Source organism: Sceloporus occidentalis, unplaced genomic scaffold, assembly GCF_023333645.1.
Source record: "Sceloporus occidentalis isolate IW3139 unplaced genomic scaffold, rSceOcc1.0.p SCAF_2, whole genome shotgun sequence".
Classification (NCBI taxonomy): domain Eukaryota; kingdom Metazoa; phylum Chordata; class Lepidosauria; order Squamata; family Phrynosomatidae; genus Sceloporus; species Sceloporus occidentalis.
Window position 1 is genome coordinate 157,994,209 of NW_028316982.1, and position 20,098 is coordinate 158,014,306.

Consider the following 20,098-nt stretch of genomic DNA (forward strand, 5'->3'; position numbering starts at 1 on the left):
AAAAGCCAGGAGAAACTCAGAGGGATTTATTTATTTTAGGCTTGTTTTTTCCATTGCTTTTTTAAAAGAATGAGCTAAAAACTGAAAAGAATAATCTGTTATGAACATGCATTACTTTTTCAGTAATTCCAACATGATGTAAATATTGAAAACTTGCTATTTCTGGAAGTCAGCCCACCTTCCATGAACTTCATTATTTGTGTTAGAGCACTGATACTTGAGAATGGCCTATTTGGCTCTTAACTATGGTGTGATCATGAGTAGGAAAACAGAGATTCCTGGGAGGAGAAAGCAAACCTCAGAGTGTTCTTCATTCATCTTGTTTTATTTTAAAACTGAATCGCTCAAAATTATATATTTGCAATTGCCTATTGCATACAAATTTGTGTTACAAAATGTATGTAGAAGAAAAACTTCAGAAGGGAATGTTTAGAGAAAAATGGCTAAAAAGGGTTATTTAACTGTTTCTTCACAAGTCACTTCCCCATTGCTTGCTCTTCATCAATTTAAAAGTGTATTTACTGGGATAAAGACACAGCTAGAATCCTCCTGGGAGAAATGCAGGAGTTTCAGAGGAAAACACAGAGTGGGGAATCAGCTCCCCCACCCATAGGTAACCATCAAGATGGTTGTTGTCTTGAATTAAAATATCCTGCCATGTATCCAGAGACCTCAGGATGGGATAAAGACAATAAAACTGCAGTAGACAATTTAATTTTGTCACATCTGTTCAGCTTTCATTGAGAAGAGGTGCTTAAATAACTATTGTATAATTTCAGTACTGCAAAATTCTGCTGTATTTTCAGCCATGATAGATTTTGAACACGCGGAAGGGGAATGTGAAGACAGTTATTTTATTTTAATTTTTGACACATTGTAAATATTTCTTCAAGTCATATAGAGCAATATTCATTTATATGATTCTGAAGCTTAATTGGGAATCTTAATAAACAAAATGAAATTGAAGTAAATAAGTTTAATATAAATCAAAGTACATGTTAAATTTATTTTTATTGATAATAAAAATACACTTCACTCATTTGTCTTTTAAGCTTCAGTAATATCAGTAAAATAAACATGTTTTTACAAGGCTTTGGCATTAAGAAAGCTATTAATATGACCCTTGGCACACTACCACAATTAGATTTCAAAGCAAGCATTTAAGATGTAACAGCGATTAATGACAACCATCGAAAACAATTTTGAACTCCATCAGTTTAACTCAGGAGGGTAAACTTAATATGATAATTTATCTAGTTGAATTGTATCAGCTTAGCGGGAAAGTATGCAAATATGTGACCCTTACCTAGCATCTAAATGGCTGCTGTGCTGGTAAATTTATCAGTTCCATTAATGAACTTTGGGGAACTTTGGAATTTTCAGCGTTTGTTCCCTCAGAGGCTGAAAACCAAACCTGATCTCATACTGGGACCATTCTGGTCTGCATATTTCCATAATTTGCTGCTGCTACTAATATGACAGCAAGACGCAAATAACTGTTTCTAATAATATCAGATGGAGTTGTGGAGGACAGCATTTTAATGTAGTAAAAGACCTCCCTGTGGGGTTGTTATTGTCACTATAGAACAGCAGTTACACAGTTGCAACAATAGTCTCTTAATTGATTCGTTTAATTAGCAAGAGATGAAGCTTGTGCTGCATCTTGTCATCTGAGATCATGGGGGATGATACACAAAGACTCTGGTTTTGCCACTTGGTTCTTTACATTTAATAAGTACAGTGAATGAAAAGTTTCTAGCTATGGCTTCAAATATACATAATTATGTTTAGAGTTCTCTCTCTGTTGATTCTGAATAAATGAACTTTAAGACTATTGCATTATATAGAAATTATTTAACATCATTTATTAATATCAAATATGTTTGATATTTCTATCCTAAATATGCAAATCTAAGATTTACAGAGCTTGTGGATTATTTTGAATCACCAGTGCATTTAATAGTTCTGATGATCTGATCTTGGACAAATAAGGCCAGATTAATAGAATTGGCCATCTGCCTTGAGGCTCTGTTCTAGTTGCACTGCTTTTCCATCCCCCTTCCCCCCTCTGGAAGTTTGACAACATTGACCAGCAAGCAGCATGTGTCTGGTCAAAGATTGCTTTAGTGGTTGGGTCTCTGCAAAGGCTTCTTATGAATATAGTGATGTATAATATTTGCTATTCAAGGAGAGAAACAAATATATATACAGCTTCAGAATAATAACTTGCCTTTCTTAGCAAAGTTTATTTTGAGGATATGATAACATGGCTCTCTCTTCGCTAATTTCAAGTTATACCTGGAAATATTTTTATCTTGACCCCCCCCCCCCTCCCCAAATCTTCAAAAAATATATATAGTGCTTTCTGTTGCTACAGCACTGGAAATATAATAATCTCTCAGAGGGTACAGTTTGTTCAAATCTTAACTTTTTCTCTAGAAATTTTTATTAGTCCCCCGCACGCACACACATGGCCAGAGAATGGAATGTTTTGAAAATGGAAAGACAACAAATTAAAACAGTTCTGTTTAGAACAATACAGCACCCTCAGCCCATTTCTTTTAAAACGTTCCATTTTAAAAGCCTGCCAGAAGTAAAAGGTCTTTCCCTGTTGACAGAAGGACAGCAGGGAGGGGGCCATCCCAGAGGTCCTCCCTGCAAAGTGAGTTTGTGAGTCTAGGGGCAGCTACCAAGAAGGCCTTATCTCGCATCCCCACCAACCATGTTTGTGAGAGTGGTAAGACGGAGAGGGCCCCAGGCAGATTATTATAGAGAGAGAGCATGGACGTGAGCCATATTTGGCTTTCTAGGTCATAACAGCGCTTTGAATTGTGCTTAGAAACAAACTAGCAGCTGCTGGATCAGGAAGTCGTGTGATGTGGAAGAGGAAAATGTATATCCCCTCTTGAGTGATTCGCAGCCAGTTAAATTGGTAAAGATGAGCCTAGTTATTCATTCTGAAACTAACACACATGGTGATATGTTTGATTATGGGATATAGCAACATATGCACACATTTCAAAATCTGTGTATTTATACAGGGAAGCAAGCTTCAGTGAAGATGTTCTCTTTATTAGGAATAACATGTTAGAAGATCTCTGGGCAACTGTGGTGGCTCCAGGGCCCATTTTCTGCTCATAGAACCCTCCAGATGCCAAACAAAAATGCGAGAAAACAAAACATGGAAGTGACTGAAAGTTCACTTCCAGTTTTGAAAAATGCAACCTATTTAAATGGTGAATTTCCTGGCTTGGAGAAAAAGGGTTTTCAAAGGAGTCTGGAGGAGCCGAGGGACATAAAAACACCCTTAGGGGGCACATATGGCCCCACGGTAATTCTTTGCTCATCCTGAATAGTCAGATTTAGGGCCAGTCCAGGGGCTCATTAATATTACACGGTTATACTCCTATAATCACATAATAATAATATTAATAATAATACTATAACTGTGTAGTGTGAATGGACTCCACATGTTGCACACATCTGTGAAAGAGCCCCAGACAAAATACTCTGGTGGGGAGGATCACATTGCCCTGACTCCTCTCCATCCCTACTGATAGGGTATTACTCCCACCCTGCCAGCTGCCCCCATGCTTGTTTGGTTCACCCAAGCTAGAATCTCTAGACAAACTTATTGTCATAGTTTTTTTGTGGGTTTTTCAGGCTATGTGGCCATATTCCTGACGTTTCACCAGCATCTGTGGCTGGCATCTTCAGAGAATGCTTGCCTGGAAAGGAGTTGGGTATATATATACTGTGTGAGTTTGGGAAGGCAGGAGTGATTTGCATGTGGATTGTTCTGTTGCTAATGGCAGGCCTCAGGGTGGGAGGGTCTGGCCACACGATTACAAACCCGTATAGGGCAGACCCCCCACTACATCAAGGACTCAGCTCACTTCATAGGAAAAATCAATAACCTTGAACTAAAACCTGGAGACATATTAATCAGCTTTGATGTGGCCTCCCTGTTCACCAAAGTCCCCATAATGGACACAATGACATCCGACAGATTTTTCCAAAAGACATCACAGCCCTGTTTGAACATTGCCTCACCACAAGCTATTTCCAGTGGGACAATGGATTCTACGAGCAGAGAGATGGGGTAGCAATGGGAAGCCCTCTAAGCCCTGTGATAGCAAACTTTTACATGGAACACTTTGAAAAACAAGCCCTGGAAACAGGACCGAAAAAGCCTACAACTTGATTCCGATATGTGGATGACATTTTCACAAATTGGAGCCATAGAGAAGAAGATCTGGCTGTGTTCCTAAACCATCTGAAGAACATCCACCCCAATATCCAATTCACTATGGAAAAAGAAAAGGAAGGAACACTGCCATTCTTGGATGTCCTAGTCATCCGCAAACCAAACCAACATTTGGGTCACACAGTATACAGAAAACCTACACATACAGACAGATACTTGCACAAGAACTCCAACCATCACCAAGGACAAAAAAGAAGCACAATCAAAACACTGGTAGACCGGGCAAAACGCATCTGTGAACCCCATTTCTTAGAAGATGAATTGAAGCACCTAGACCGGGCTCTACAGGCTAATGGTCACTCCAGCTCAGACATCAGAAGGGCTGCCAGGCCCAGAAAAACCCAGAGGAGTGAAGACAAAGAACCACCCAAAGGGAAGGTATTTTTACCATACATCAGAGGAGTCACAGACAGAATAGAGAAACTGGTGAGGAAACACCACCTTCAAATGGTTTACAAACCGGCAAAGAATATTCAGCAAATGCTTCGCCCAGCCAAGGACCAGAGATGCCCTCTCACAGCCGCATGAGTTTACCGCATACCATGCAGCTGCAGACAATCTACATAGGGACCATCAAACGCAATGTGCAAGCAACAATCAAGGAACACGAGAGACACTGCAGACTGGGCCAGCCAGAAAAATCAGCAGTAGCAGAACATTACAAACCATCCTGGGCATAAAATACTGTTTGAAACTACTGAAATTCTGGACCATGCTAACCACTACCATGTCAGGATGCACAGGGAAGCCATTGAAATCCACAAACACCTGGACAATTTCAACAGGAAAGAGGAAGCCCTTAAAGTAAACAAGGGTTGGCTACCAGTCCTGAAAAATAGCAAGATGAAGACTCAACAGATGCAAATGAGAAATCTCCCAGGGTCAGGGGTTTCCCAGCAGACAATGAGCACTAATCAAGTAGACACTAATCCTCTTTTGCAGACCCTTCCACCCTGAGGCCTGCTATTAACAACAGAACGATACACATGCAAATCACTCCTGCCTTTCCAGGTCACACAATATATATACCCAACTCCTTTCCAGGCAAGCATTCTCTGAAGATGCCAGCCACAGATGCTGGCGAAACGTCAGGAATAAACTCTTCTAGAACATGGCCACATAGCCCAAAAAAACCACAAAAAACTATGGATGCCGGCCATGAAAGCTTTCAGCTTCACAAACCCATTGTCATTTTGAAAACAGAGCTCAGCTGAGAGGAATTGGGAAGGCAAGCATACTTGTGTAATCGCATGATGTAGTTCCTTCCTACTTCTTCAGCTAAGCTAAATTTTCAAAAAGGCAGCTGTCACCCAAACTGGGTTTTAAAATGCATTTTTCCTCCAATGCACAGAAAAAGTTGGTATGCTCAATCCCACTCCCACTCTAGCAGGGGCTACTATTACATGAATAATAACGTTAATCTGCTTAAGGCTGTCCATGTCTCTTTCTTGACAAAACAAAACAAGTGCAGCCACACCCTGTCCAACTTGGGACTGCAGCACTGGAAAAATATTTTATATTGGCCTGATCCAGACCGGTGCTTTGCACCGGCCTAGACATGTAATAGGGTTGCCCAGGGATGGAGTGACCACACGTCCTGCAACCCTACTACATGGCGGCGGCGTAACAATGGCAGTGCCCCATGTACACGGGTGCTGCCATTGCGATGTAAGCACCATGCAGTGTCTGCACAGCGTCGTGTGTTGCACAAAGAATCCGGAAATTCTGGGTTCTTTTTGCTCCACAGTGGCAGCACGCCTTTTGGGGGCTGCACCATCCCTGAGGAGCAAAAACGGGCGCCGGCAGACCACTGTTTCTTGGCGGTCTGTCCCACGACATTGTGTGTTTTTTAAAAATTCTTTTTAAATTCTGTTTTCCTACTAAAATAACCCCATCTCTTCCCTCTTATTCTACCACACCAAGGAGGCATATAGCAATTTAGGAAGGCAGAGAAACAACAAGAGTTGTCACTGATCAAGGCTCCCTGGCTTGTTTTTGTTTTGTTAAAATCAGATCATATCCAGACCTAAACATGCTATGTAGACATGATATAGTATAATAGGTTGTTTGACCCTTGTCTTTATATTTCTCCAACACTTAGTTGAATTCTTTTAGAATTCAGCTGCTTTCTGAGATGTTCTTATGTAGCAACTGCATGAAAAACAGTTCAGTTTTAACCGCTATAGTTCTTCCATCAGTTTCTCTCTCACACAAGAACAGGTTATTCTGAGGAAAGATGGCTCCAGGAGTTCTTTTTCTAGTAATGAAAGTTGTGATAAAAGTGTTTAAAATGTGTTAAAATATACTTTAGCATGCCCAACATTATCCTTGTGATTTCATATTTATTGGCCATCATGCTGTGCTATCAACTGTTTTCGAAAGGAAGCTTAAAAAGCAGGCCTCATATGGTAGGTCTCATTAGCATAGGAAGTATCATACACATGTGGTCCATCTCCTAAACATCAGTCCAAAGCACAGCAAACATTAGCATAACAAATAGTAACCTGAGTAGCAGAAATTCATACGGTGTCCTTCCTGTGTCTTTTCTTATTTGCTTCCTCATTTAGGGAAAAGGTAAAAGTGGGGATAATGAGATAGCAATAAAGAAATCCAGTAATAAAAAAGTAGAGAAAATAATTGTTTCAATACCATGTATTGAATGTATGAGAATATTATGCAGAGCAAAATTATAAAAAGGCCTCATAATGCCTTTTAGTAATTTTCCTTACATGCTAATTTGGGATAAATCTCTTTGTGTAACAAATAAGATTATGTTTTTTTAAAGTAATAATAAGATTTTATTCCTGTTCATAAAATCTATGGTTTCTTGTACAGATCTGGATGTGTTTTTAAATTACATATGGGTTTGCAGACAACACAAACGAAGAAAATGCAAAATATGGGTCCTGTTACAGTTAAGTCGTGCTTGTGGCCTTCCTATAGGCATCTCATTGGCCATGCTGGAAACAGAATGTTGAGCTAGATAGGCTTTTGTCTGATGCAACAAAGTTCTTCTTCTGTGTTGATGAGTGAGACTATTTTGACTTGAGAAATGTTGGCAAGACAGCATAGGTATCTACATATATAACTAGAAATTGGAGTTGGTGGGAGTAGGTGCTGTTGCTGATACTTGGAGAAGTGTCTCAGTGGATTGATCTGAATCTTGACAGGATATGAGAAAAACTAGGATTGAGAATGGCCCATGATTTTGAGGTAATAAATGAGTTGTTTCTAGTTTAAGCTTATTGTGAAATAACCAATCAGTCCTCCAAACAACTTACTTGGAACTAATGGAGAGACATATTAGGATAAACCTTTTTTCTAGCTACCCCTCAAAACTATGCTGACAGACTAATGGATTGTGCCATCATTTATTGTTTGTTATATACAATAAATGCAATAACTTACGTTGTATAACTGTTGTTTTTGAGTGTGTCTTCCGGTGCATAAACATTCAGACTGAAATGTTTTAGAAAAACAGTTTTTAAAACAGCTTTTTAAAATGGCTTATTTATAGGGCAGCAAGTACTATAACTTACACTTAGAATTTACCGTTGGTAACAGCTGAAAAGGACTTATCTCAGGAATGTTGAAATCTGATGAAATCTAGTTACCCAACCCAAGAATGAGAAATATCTTGAATGAAGACGGCCATTATACTTGAGTTGTTTAATTCATATATTTGAGGTAGAGGGGACATGTTCTCTTACACAGACCTTGTTTAATATGACTGATATCTGAGAGTGGACTCTTTCTTCATTTTCCTTGTTTTTTAAAACAAATCCTCAAAATTGTTTGTTCAGAACATGGAGTAGGTTTACAGATCCAAGAGTGTTCTTTCCTTGCAAATGCACCCTCCTTTTTAAAAGAACAAACATGCCATTTCACTTTAGAAATCAGTTCTGGTTCTCTGTTGTTCCAGAAAATCACTTAGGAGGAAATTTCACTCTGCTCATATCCCAAGGTAATTTCCTAGTTTCCATACTAACTGGGCTCTAAAACCCAAAAACAGACAAACAAACACGCCACCAAGGAATTACTGCAGTTTTCCTGTAGAGATGATACATATGATGGTTCACAACACTGGCTACCTCTATCTGCAATACTACGCTGGCACGACTGCACTATTAGTCTATTTGCTATTCATTCCTCTTATTCAGTTGATTAAAAATAAATATACTTTAATTTACCATATTAGTAGCATGTTGGAAGAGATGCCCTTTGAAGGTCATCCCTTTTATTCTATCTAGATAGTACTGATTGCCAATATTGTACTCCTAATATAATAATAATAATAATAATAATAATAATAGTAATAATGGTGTTATTATTATTATTTATAGCCCGCCTCTCCCCGAAGGATTGGGACGAGTTACAACCAAAAATAATACATAGTAAGATAATTAACACAATCCCTAACCCACAATTAAAATACAACAGCATAAAAAGTCAATTATTAAAATCACAATAAAAATTACAATAGAATTTCGTCCCCATACAATGAGGCAATTTAAGGGAGAGTCAATGAGGCATAGTTGTGGGACAGTGGGGAGGTCCCGTATATCAGTCTGGGAATGTCGCCGGAAGAGATCCATCTTAATGGCTTTTTTGAAGGCCCCAAGAGATGTTATGTGATTGGTCTCCTCATTCCAAAGTTTAGGAGCGGCCGATGAAAAGGTCCTCTGGGTAACAACAGCAAGCCTCGTCTTCTTAGGCTGTAATAAATTAGTCCCAGAGGACCTGAGTGTATGGGGTGGATTATATGGAAGGAGACGTTCCCTTAAGTAAGCTGGACCTAAGCCATGAAGGGCTTTAAAGGTGATTACCAACACCTTGTACTGTGCCCGGAAACTAATTGGCACCCAGTGTAAAGATTTCAGAACTAGAGTTATATGGTCACCTCTTGATTTTCTGGTGACCAACCTGGCTGCCATGTTTTGAATTAACTGAAGTTTCTGAGTTAGATACAAGGGTAGCCCCATGTAGAGCGCGTTGCAGAAGTCCAATCGAGAGGTTACCAGAGTGTATACTACTGTTAATAGATCATCCAGTGCCAGGTAGGGACATAGTTGGCGTATCAGCCGGAGCTGATAACAAGCGCTCCTGGCCGTTGCTTCTATCTGAGCTGTCAACAGAAGGGACGAGTCCAGGTGCACTCCCATACTACGAACACAGTCCTTTAGGGGAAGTGTGACCCCATCTAGAACCAGTGAACATATCTCCATACCAGGGTTCGGGGTTCCTATAGCAAGTACCTCCATCTTATCTGGATTCAACTTTAGTCGGTTTTCCCTCAACCAGACCATTACCGCCTTAAGACATTCATTAAGAGGCGAGATGCCATCCTTAGTCACTGCTGCAGTCTGAGACATAAAGAAATATATTTCGGTGTCATCAGCGTACAAATAACACCCCATCCCATGTCTCCGGATGATCTCGCCCATTTGAGTTCCCTCTTGGTCGGATAACTGTCCCCAAGCATCACCATCTGGAACCTTCCTGAGAGGTAGGACCTGAACCACTGCAATGCAGTGCCCCTGATACCTAACTCTCTCAGGTGTTCCAGAAGGATACCGTGATCAATGGTATCGAAGGCCCGTGAGAGGTCCAAGAGCACTAACAGGGTCACACTTGCCCTGTCCATGCCCAGACGGAGATAATCGACTAAGGCAGGGGTAGGCAACCTTTTTGAGCCGGGGGCCGGGTTGCTGTCCCTCAGACAACTGGGGGGGCCGAAGCCAAAAAATAAATAATTAATTTTTTTAAGATGACCTCCCTCCGGAGAGAGAGGTCTGGCGGAGGAAAAGCCCTCAGGGAGGCCAGGGGAGGGGCGGTCCGCCAGGCCCTGGGCTCCGTCAGGGGCCCTTTCTCCGCCAGACCTCCCTCCGGAGAGAGAGGTCTGGTGGAGGAAAGGCCCCCAGGGAGGCCGGGGGGGGTGGCCCGCCAGGCCCTGGGCTCCCTCAGGGGCCCTTCCTCTGCCAGACCTCCCTCCGGAGAGAGAGGTCTGGTGGAGGAAAGGTCCCCAGGGAGGCCAGGGGGGCGGCCCGCCATGCCCTGGGCTCCCTCAGGGGCCCTTCCTCTGCCAGACCTTCCTCCGGAGAGAGAGGTCTGATGGAAGAAAGGCTCCCAGGGAGCCCAGGATGGCGGCCCACCAATCAGCGGCAGGACCGGGCTGGGGCCGGTGCCAAGGCCTCGGCGGGCTGGATGCGGCCCACGGGCCGTAGGTTGCCGACCCCTGGACTAAGGCGTCCATGGCAGTCTCAACTCCAAATCCTGTCCTAAACCTGGTTTGAAATTAATCTAAAATTGGCTTCTTCCAAGACCACTTGGAGTTGATTAGTGACTGCTCTCTCAATTCCCTTGCTTAAAAATGGTAAGCGCAAAACTGGCATGTAATTATTTTTGTCCGAGGGGTCAAGGGAATGTCTTTTCAGAAGCGGTTTGACCACTGCTTCTTTCAGACAAGAAGGTAGATAGCCTTTCCTAAAAGATGCATTTATTATATGACATATAAGCATCTTGATTATTCCTCCCTCCTGGACAACCAGCCATAATGGGCAAGGGTCGAGAGAGCAAGTTGTTTTTCTCACACAACCAAGGATCTTGTCCACATCATCAGTACTTACTGACTCGAACTGATCTGGTTTAACAACATAAGCAGAGTTGCTGGATATCTCTCTTACTACTTCTGCTGTAATGCTTGTGTCTAATAGTAGCTTCAGTTGCATAGAGCCTAGGTGTCTGTTCCAGTGAATAGATAAATTTGTGATGTTGGTCAATAGCAGTGACAGCCCTCCAGCTCTTCATGATGAAACTGGAACTAAGTCCAGTAAAAATTATCATGCTGTGCACCATTGTTTCTGACTTATGGTGACCCTAAGGCAAACCAAACCTGACACGGGGTTTTCTTGAGGCACCTTGAGGCAATGGATGGGTTTTCAGTTGTTCGTTTGTTGTTGTTGTTTTGTGCCTTCAAGTTGTTTTTGAATTGTGATGACCACCAGATGAATCTATCTCAGGGTGTACTTGACAAAATTTGTTTGGGTGTGTGTGTCTGCTTTTGTCTTTTTCTGAGGTGAAAGAGAGTGACTTGCCCAAGATCACCCAGGGGGTTTCCATGGCCAAGCAGGGAATCGAACTCTGATCTCAAGTCTCATAGTCCAATGCTCAAAACACTTCACTACACTGACTCTTAAAATAACAACCAAAACCATACCATACCATATGCATATTGCCTGAATAGCATATCAGTTATGGGCATGGTCCTTAAGAGCTGCAGGATCCCAACATTTTGGAAGTTGAATTAACATGAAAAACTATGAGGCAGTATCTTAAAACAACATGTGAATATGTTTTATTTTGGGGGGGGGGGTGGCTTTTGTCAATGGAATTCACAATAGCAAGTCATTATTAATGAAAAAAGCAACATATGTTTGAAAAGCATTCAAAAAACATAAGGAGCAATTTCCAGGAACCAAGTGTCTGGTGTTAACAATTTGAGATTTTTAAAAACATTACTAGATAATTGGATGTTGGTGGAGAGATTGCTAGGAATGTAAGTAAACTTAGCTACAACCATGTTAGGAACAAATGTTTTTGACTCCTGGGAATGAGTGGGCAGTATGTAGGCCTTGTTTAGCCCCCTCCCTGGCTATTTATACTGCTCCCGATCAGAGCCTATTGCTTCTAACAAAATCCCAGTGATTCTACCAGGTAGATGTGATGATTACCATTTCAAATACTTAGTAGAGGACAGGGAATGTCAGATCACTTTAAAATGTGGTCAAGTTTTGTGTAGCTGCTATAAAGCTTAGGAGATCAATGATGAATGATCTTAGCAAATAATGTTGCTGCTTATATATTTCAGTTAATGTTTGATTTGTATGTACAGGTTGAGTGTCCCTTTTCCATAATTCTGAAATCCAAAATATGGGGGGGCACTGAGATAGTGACACCTTTGCTTTCTGATGGTTCAGTCTTTCGAGGTCTTTAAACAGACTGGATGGCCATCTGTCAGGGGTTCTTTGATTTTGAGTTCCTGCATGGCAGAGGATTGCACAGGATGGCCCTTGTGGTATCTTCCAACTCTATGATTCTGTGATTTTAGTGTACATAATAATTAGTGCACATAATTATTTAAAATATTGTATAAAATCACCCCCAGGCTTTGTGTTTAAAATGTATAAGAAACATAAATGATTTTTTGTTTAGACTTGTTTATGTATTTCATTATGAAATATCTTCATCGAGAGCCTTTTGAGTGGCTACTCCCACCCTGTGGAACTCCCTTCTGCAGGAGGCTAAGGAGGTTTTTTATTTAAGCAAGTATTTAAAACATAAGCATGCCATGATAGTTTTTATGTTGACCATGTGTATTTGTCAGGCCTTTTAACTTCTGTTATATTTTAATGTAATTTTATATTGTTTTTAGATTATTTTAACTGTTTTAAATTTTATTGTAATGTTTTTTAAATCTGTGAGCCACCTTGGGTCCCTTCGGGGAGAAAGGCGGCATATAAATGAAGTAAAATATGTATATGCAAATACATGTATTATGTAAAAAAATAACAACCTGAAATCCAAAACACTACTGGTTCTAAGCATTTCGGATAAGGGAGACTCAACCTGTGCCAAGTAATTAACTGTTCTAATATGATCTTTAAACATGATGCTGATTTTGGTGATTGTGTATGTTCTGGTCTGTGACCAAAATAACCTGATTAATTCATCCCATTTTCCATAGAATGTGGAACATAAGGAAGAATCACTTGTTTCCCAAGAGAGTATGGCCCAGAATAGAGAGGCCTTTGCAGCGCCCTCGTCACGTGCAAGGGTTGCCTGGTGGGCAGAGCGCCACATGCCTGGTAACCCTTGCATGTGCCGAGGGCGCCGCAGCTGCGGTGCACCCACCAGATGCAGCGCGTAACGGTGATGTCACAGCTATGCTGCTTCCAGACGGGGTGGTGCAGCTGCAATGTCACCGCGTTGGCTCTGGTGCTTTGCAGTGGCGCCACAAAAAGGAGCTGCTTCAGGGCGCTCCTTTTTTGCTCCGCAGCAGTGCTGCGCAATTTGGTTATTGCGGCGCTCCTATGGAGCAAAGAGAGGCGCCGAGGAGGCGCCTCTTTTTGGCGCTCTGTACCACGCCTTTGTCTCCCTGTGAACAGCCAGGAGCATGGTTCTTCTGGGAAACAAAGTGCTTATTTCACAGACATATTTTTCAGAAAATTTACTCAGATTTTTACAGAAGTTGGGGGAAGTATACAATCTCCAAAAAGTACCAGGGAAGCCATCAGAGCTCCCCAACCTGAGGAAGTTGTTCACACCTACTCTTTGTGTTGTTCTTTGGCAACACTTGCAGCAAAAGGGAAAAAAATCAATTGTGGAAGATCTTAAGTTTGGCACTCCTCCCTCGTTATGCAAGTTTATTATAGACTATAGTCCAACTGACCTGAATTTGCTTCTAGCTTCTTTTATCACAGGCATGCTGCTGGAGAACAATGTATGAATTCTTTTTGGCTTGCTGCAGTTAACTATTAATTGAGCCTTAGAGGATCAGAGGGCCAGGAGATATATTTAAAAGCAGCACATGCAGTGAAGGTCAGGTACTGCATCATACCTAGAATGGTATCTTTTTGAGAACTGACAGCTGCAGAGCATTCATAATCAGCAGGATCAAAGAGTAATACCTGTTAGTGTCTAGGCTTATTGGTGGAAGGTACCTCAAGAAGGGAGGGGTCTTTTCTGAATCAGCTTGTTCCTTTTCATGTGTATGGGTGATGCTACCTATTTCATCCACTAATTAGATTAAAGGAATAAATAGGTTGCAGTGCAGTGCTGCGAACTTGAGATCCACTGAACACCTTCCATATACTTTTTAGCTTGATAGATGCTTGCTTAAACTCTCCACTGTTCTCATTGTCTCAAGTGGGCAATAAAAATGGGGGTTTATTGAGACTCATTGGGAGTATCAATAAGGCTGGGGGAATCAGGCCTATTCTATAAAGTTCTACCCATGCTTCCCATCCGAAGTCCTAACAGGATCAGTGGACTGCTGTTTAGTCTGGCAAATCTCACAGTTTTGTTAGCTGAGCCAACAGGTAGTAGGAAAACCAACAGCCACTTTCGAGTTCCATTCAGGAGAAAAATGAGATACAAATACAATAAAATAAACATGTTGTTTTGTTTTGGCTTACAGTCAAAAACCAGAAATATTCTACAGCATGGTTTCTGGACTAATTTCTTGATGCCACACAATTAATATTGTGTCATTTTCAGTGCTTTCCTAAGACAGAATGCATGTTGTATGTTGTGCAAGGAACATATCCTCAAACTCCAACAAAAGTATATAATGTCAATGAGCAGTATTAAATACCTGTTTTTATTCATGTGTGGCCACTGAAACACATTTCCTATACCATCACACCCAAAAATGTAGATGTTGGGACCACAACAGTCTTAACATTCTCCTATCTCCATCTACATTTTGCTTCATGAGAAAGGTTTATGGTGTATTTTTTTGCCTTTTGGTTGGCCCAGTATGGATTCTGGATGTTGTTGCTTTTTGAGAACACAGCTACCTTGAAACATATATTAACAGATGCTAGCTTTAAATATAGCAGAATAGGTTCATTAGTTGGTAAGTATAAGCAAAAAGATTTTGGTTTAGGAATAGTCTCTTCCCTTTCCTCCTGCTCTTTCCTGTTTTACAGTATTTTAAAGGCTCTGAAGCAGCTCAGGACTGACACAGATGGTAAACATTTTTGCTGCAGAACACCAACTGTGGCCTGGTAAGCACCATATCACAGAGTTAGGGCTCTCAGCACTGTGCTTGCTCAGCTGTACATAATCACTCTTGTTCCCTTCTCTGGGGTTTCTAGCAAGCTTAGGGAAACTTAGCCGAGCAATTCAGTCCAACCCCACTGATATCACAAAGCTGTTGCTTAGTTCCCATGGATGTTGAAGCTAGATGTTCTGTTGCTAGAGTTACAGAGAATATGGATTATTTTTGCAACATTTTCTTACTGGTTGGAAACAAACAAAAGAAGCATTCTCCTCCTGTGTTTTGCAGTTTTCTCAAAAAAAGTCAAAAGGCCATCATGAACCGTCCAGTACATTACTCAGTTTGGATGACCCTTCCTTAATATCTGGATTCTAGAATTTTGGTTATTCCCTCACATAGCAGAATTGCCACCATGACTGACTTTCCTGTGCTTCCCCAACACAATGGATCAGGTACTGATTTATCAGGCTGAGACAGTCTTTCAATTTGGGTCTGGATTAGACCATATTTCTTGTCTTTAGTTAAGCATCTTTAACCCTTGCACATTGTGCCTGTAAATTATTGAGCTTGTGCTAAATTTGAAGTTTTCTTTGAAGCCAGTACCTAAGACTTTGAAGACTTCATGTGTTGCCAGAATTCTTTTAGTGAATGTTAGTCATTTTGTCAATGCTGTGTTTTATACCAGCTGTTGTGGGGGAAACTGCTGTGTTTGCTGTATAATTTGGGGCTTCTTCCTCCATTACAGCATTAATCAATGTTGGTAAAACTGTGCAAGGTTTTTTTTAACAAAAATCCTTCTGTTTTCATTAACTTGGAATATCTCTGCTGTTTTAATAAATATTGATGATACAATAATAAAAGCTAAGGAGATGTCCAGTTTAATGCACATCTGAGGTAATAGTAATTAAATACAGATATGCTACTAACTTATTTCTGTCTGATTTAGCTGAATGTAAGTTAGAATCTTGATTCCCATTCTTCTTTAATATTATTTGTAACATTAAATTCTTTCTTATGGCACAATTAATTTTACCATCTGCTTATTGAAGAGCTGTATTCTGCCATACTCTCTTTTGTTTCACTCTCTTGTTTTGGCTGTCTCCTAATCTCTTGTCATAATTCTGTGTGAAACTATTGAAATACTCTTCTTTTCAGAAGATCAGAAGTGTCCCACATTTCTAGCCCATCTTTCTGAACAAACATTTTACACTCTGGAATGCCTAACCAATGCTTACCGAAAAACCAGCCAGCGTTTATTTGAACAATGTAAAGTCAAAGAATCAGCAGCAAAAACAAACATTTCTAATTCTTGTTCCTTTTCTTTGGTGTTTACCTTGGAGTCGATGTCTTCCTTAGATAAAACGATTTGATATTAAACAGTTCCTCTAATTTTACGGGGCTCTGTTTCTTTTTATGGCAACACACACTGTGCACGAAAGTCATTATGCTGAAGAAGGAGGAGGGAAGCTGTCAGCATAAAAGAGAAAGTTAACATTGCACATGTTGTCTTTGTTTATAGGGTTCCTGGAATGTGTTGAGATTCATTCCAAACCAGGGCTTGAAATAATTTGTTGCAATGTGGTGGACAGTTACTTCATGGGGTCATTCAGTATGAAGAGATCGTTCTTTTTGAAAGAATAGCTAGTGTAAATATCGGCCCAAAGGATAGACAATATTGATCTCTTTTCTTATTTAAAGTAAAAAGCCACTGCATAGTCAAATCATTTTATATTTATCCAACCTACTTGTTTTATGCAGTTAAAGGAGCATCACTTGCCATAGTTTCCAGCTGTAAAAACAAAACAAAAAAACCCAAAATACTGGAGGTCACTATTTCGTATTCTTTGAGGTTTAGAGGATAGAAGACTTGTATGTTAATAGTCCAGTCCAGTCTGTGTACAATGCTCTGATAACTTTTCCTATTTTCTGTGGGAACCAAAGATTGTAACTGGATGCTGAGAGGATTTTCATTAAGGGGGTGGAGTCACATTTTGGGATCCAGACATTTATTGGACAATGTTTTTCCTTACTACAGTGTAAACATGTGGGACTAATTGAACATTAATGGATAATAAGAATGCTTATTGGAATGCCTCTGCACAGGAACAAGGTGCTGGGTTTAATGAGTTCAGCATCTAACTGTTAAAAGTGTGTGTGTGTGTGGGGGGGGAACACACACACAAAGGGAATGAAAAGGAAAGGTGATTAGCTGGGAAGTATTAACCAGGGTCATGAAAAATAAATTCCTCCAGCACCTGATTCAATTGCTGGAGTTATTTTTTTCTCTGTGTGTGTGTGAATCTGGAAGACCAGGGCGTGTTACAGACCACCCCTTTGGGGCGGCCTGTAACCGGCCCTTTCCCCACTGTATCGGGGCCTCAGCTGCCACAAAGGCAGCCTCTGAGGCCCCGATCCGCCGCTTTCCAGGCCACTTCCCCACGGCCTGGAAAGGGGTGTCCTTGGGGCTTCATGCCCCAAGGACACCCGACGGCAGCAGGGAGGAGGACAAAGGGGCTGCTTGGCCCCTTTCTCCCTTGTGTCCCTGGCACAGCCGTCTAAAGGCTGCGCCAGCGACGCAAACCGCAGAAGGAGCTCCATTTTGGAGCTCCTTCTCACGCCACGGAAAGGGCGCTCTAGGCGCCCTCATGTGGCACGACAACCTCACAATCACACCGCCTCATTTGGAGTTGGCGCAGTGGTGACGTAGTCATGGCGGCACCCATCTGTATAGGGCGCCACCATTTTGTACAGACTGGGTCCGTACTAGGGTTAGGGGCGTCAAGAAGTGACACCCCTTTCTAACCCTAGTAGGCACTCGTCGCGTACTAGGGTGCCCGTTTGTAACGGGCCCAGGAAACCTTTCAAACTACTCAGTTATGACACTATGATTCAATTTTAACTACCATGGTTGCATATTGTGGGAGTCTGGGATTTGCAGTTTGGGAAGGTGCATTTAGGATTCTCACAAGAGAGCTCTAGTGCCTTACCAAACTACATACACCAGGATTTTGTAGAATGTTGTCATGTCAATTAAAGTGGAATCATTGTACAATAAGTGTTTACAGCGGGTCCTGTGCTGAGGTTTGGTTTTAGGATCTCCCATGGAGGGTTGGCTGTATTCTAAAAAGGCCCAGAGAAAGGAGCTAATTCCTTATTGATGACAGATGATGCTTTTTGAAGTAAGAGGCAGTCTCCAAACAAATACAAATCTTCAGCTAGTTTCTGAGTGAAGTGATATGTGAAGTCCTGGATTAAATCAGTGCAGCTTCATATCGTTGTGGTCTCTTCCAACTCTGTGATTCTATGATTCTATACAAATTTCCATAGGTAAACTTTGATTTTGCCCTTTTATATAAGTGGCACCATTTTACTATGCCATTATATTGAATAGGACTTGAGCATCTACGGATTTTGGTATCCATGGGGGGTCCTGGAACCAAACCCCAGTGGATACCAAGGGCCCCCTGTATTTGCAAATGACATGGCTGTCCTCATGAGGAGGAGTTGCCTAGAAGTGCTATAAAGCTAGTTATTTTCTTAAACAGTTTTAAAGTCTAAAGTTTTCTTGGGTATCTCCAATTTTGTTCCCTGCTTAACTAATTAAGGACAGTGTTGGGAGAGAAAAGTGCTTGAGGAAAGAGAAGCTCATGAGGTTGCTCAAATATTCATTGTGATGCCTGGTGGATATGATAACTTTATTGCACCTTGCACAGAAATAGCCTCAGACAATATTTGGACAGCATATAGAGAAAATATCCCCAAAGTCTATCTTGCAGTTGCCAAATTACCCCCAAAGTTGTCTTGCAGTGAAAACATTTCCAGTCCCTAATGGCAAGCAAGTATGTCTACAGAAGACTTCTAAAGCACATAGCAGATGTTGCTTCCAAAATGCAACAGGGAAGGCATTCCAAACTACAGGTGCTATATAATGGGAAAAGTTCATTTTGCCAGTAACATACAAATAAACCCTCAGATTTGACTGGGGGGTGGGGGAGGTGGGGGGGGGTTCCACCTATTCCATGATGTTTTCCTTCCTTAACTGATTACTTTGACATAACAACATATGAATTTCCATTCTGTAATCTCAGGAAGAGGTTTCCTTTTTTGTCATTTAGAATAATAGATTCTAGAAGAACTGTAATTTTATATAAGTTGGCCAGATGGCTTTTTAGTATTATTTTAAAGAAACAGTAAACTTCTGGCATCAGTTTTATAATTTTTTTGGTGTGTGGTAGTTTTATCTAGCTGTTTACCACATGTAGTAAAAAGATACAGTATTTGTTCCAATGCATACTTCCAATATCTGTTCTTTATAGTTATATTAGATTTACAGGTAATTTCATAAAGTCAGTAAGGAACTGAAACTTTTAATGTTATCATTAACAATCTGGTAATAAAATACACTTCTAACTTTAGAACAGGGCCTTTGCCATTGAGAATGTTCAAAAATTTTTATTTCGGTGTTTATCGGGGAAGAAACATTATGAATAACATTATGTGATTAAATATGGGCATTAATCTCAGACTCAATAAATATGCTCTGAGCAATGATCTTTTGACATGTGATATAGTGAGCATTTAAAATAATGTTTTAGTTCTGTATGGAAGAAGCTTATTGTAAGACCTCCTTATCCACAGATTCTTTTTTATCCACAGATTCAAGCATCCACGGCTTGAAAATACTTTAAAAATATACAATTTTTCATAAGTAAACCTTGATTTTGCCCTTTTATATAAGGGGCACCATTTTACTATACCATTATATTGAATGGGACTTGAGCATCTACGGATTTTGGTATCCATGAGGGGTCCTGGAACCAAACCCCAGCGGATAACAAGAGCCTGCTGTATTATCATTGTTTCTGACCTGTTCCATTCATCTGAAGTAGCTGTTGACAGCAATAGGTGTTGAGTAATTTAGTGTGCAAATAAAATTGCCTTCATGCATGCTATGGTGGAGTGCTTTGTTCATTTCAGCAGTGACTGTATGGAGAAACCTAGAAAAACCTACTGAAATTAGGTCACAGCTGTCTAAGTGAATTCAGTTTCTG

General features: G+C 40.7%; 1 protein-coding gene across 11 annotated transcripts in view; it reads left to right on the forward strand.

The window, feature by feature from the left end:
- The window catches only part of PCCA (propionyl-CoA carboxylase subunit alpha), a 308,554-nt gene that overhangs the window by 235,541 nt on the left and 52,915 nt on the right, over positions 1 to 20,098 (forward strand). The gene's annotated exons all lie outside the window — the stretch shown is intronic.